Below are 1,877 nucleotides of genomic sequence, written 5' to 3'. Positions count from 1 at the left end.
CAATTGCTCAATTTCAGCATCTAGATCCAGAAATTCCCTTTTTGAGGGCTGGGGTCTCCAGACCATCCTGGCTGCTGCCCTCAGCCCTTCACTGAAGGACCCCACGAGAATCCTGCAGGAATCCTGATCTGCCCCCACCTCCAGTGCCAGGGACCCTCAGCTCCCTCCTGAACCAGCCTTGGCTGTCTCCAAGCAGCAGCTGGAGGCTTGAGGAAGAGGAGGCACCAGCTCAGGTCCCTTTTCCCCCAGGAGCACCCACATCCTGCAGAAATAGCAACAAGGATCCCCTGGGAGCTGCTGGGAGCATCTCAGGAGGCATCAGCCACATCCCAGCTCTGTCTTCCCTGTGCCTCAAAAGCCTCTTTGAGACTGAGCCAGGACTGGAGGATGCCCAGGTGACAAACTCCCTGCAGGGAAATTCCTCTGGCTCCTCCTGACCAGGGAATGGGCCTTTCCAGGGAAGAGTTGCTTCTCAAACCATCCCTGAATCACCCGGGTTTGCTCTTCCTTTGCCCTTGCCTCGTCTCTTGGTGGCACAGACATCCAGCAGCTTCCAAACCAGGATGAAAAGTCGCAGGATTTGGGTTGGATTCAGGCTGGAGATGCTGCCTGGGACTGGCAAACCATGGACAAAGCCAGAGTGAGTGTCCATGACTCTAGAGGTTGGATACTCTTCTTCAAAAATTCACATGTTGGACCAATTTTAGGACCTGATCAACCCATTCCTGGACAGAAAATGGTCCTGGATATTCACATCACCCAAGGGCACAACACTCCTGATGTCCAGCAGAAGCTGCACTGGCTGGAATAGGATGAGTTCCTCCTCCTGCTCAGCTTCCCACAGGAGCCAAACAATAGGGAAGGTCAATAATAATATTTATCAATGGAATTATGTTTTCTGGCAGGAAAGAGTTGATTTTTTGGGAGGAAAAGCCAGCTGTTTGTGTCCCAGTAAGCCTGGACCACGTTGGAAGCGATGCTGGGGGCCCTGGGACACCTGGACTCCCATCCTGTGATGTCCATGGTGTGAGAGATGATCCCTGAGGGCAGGAGCAGCACTTGGAGTTTTGCTAAAACACGTCACAGTGCTCCTCACCCTGCTCCAAACAGCTCCCAAACACCCTCCTGGAGCTCTGCGCCTTTCTGCAACCCCTTCTCGCCCAGCTCCCACCCCGAGGGAGGAAAGACCCACGGATGACTCGGATGATGTGGGAGGAGGAACCTCCCACCCGATTCCCTGGGGAGCTCCGGCCGTGGGCTCTGCCCCACACCCCACTGACGGCGTCTGCTCCCCCTTTCACAACTTCCTCTGCAGCTTCTCCCTCGAGTGTAACACCCCTGCCCCGTGCTGGGCGTCACGTTCTGCACCCACCCGCCTCCCCAGGGACCTCACGGGGTTCCCAGCCCAACCCCATCACCCACGGGGTCTCCAGGAACGGGACTGGGCAGCACATTCCCATGGGAAGGGAACCCACTCGTTCCACCCTCCTGGCCTCAGCCTCCGCAGCCCGGCCAGCTCAGCACCACGGGGCTCCACCTTCATCCTCCTCCCTGGAGAGATGTGGATGCTGAAGGTGAGAGATCAGGCAGGGAGAGCAGTGTCTGTGTGAAACCAGGTCACAGAACCTCTTATGGATGCTAACTCTGAAGCAGGCAACACGGTGCCTGTGGAAATTACAGGCCACATAACTCTCAGTCTCACCTGAGAAAGTGGCCTGGGAATTCATAAGGAGAAATTAAAACAATCCTCAGAGATAGAAAACAGCTTTGCAGGTGCTGTTTGTGAGTTTCTTGTTTTCTTGCAGGAGAAGGTGGAGGGGTGGTGAACCCCACTGACCAATGATGGTGATGTGTTAGTTCACTGACCAATAAGAGTT

The sequence above is a fragment of the Parus major genome, chromosome 26 (assembly GCF_001522545.3).
Source record: "Parus major isolate Abel chromosome 26, Parus_major1.1, whole genome shotgun sequence".
Lineage (NCBI taxonomy): Eukaryota > Metazoa > Chordata > Aves > Passeriformes > Paridae > Parus > Parus major.
The sequence above is the reverse complement of the archived record's forward strand: the minus strand, read 5'-3'. Positions refer to the sequence as shown.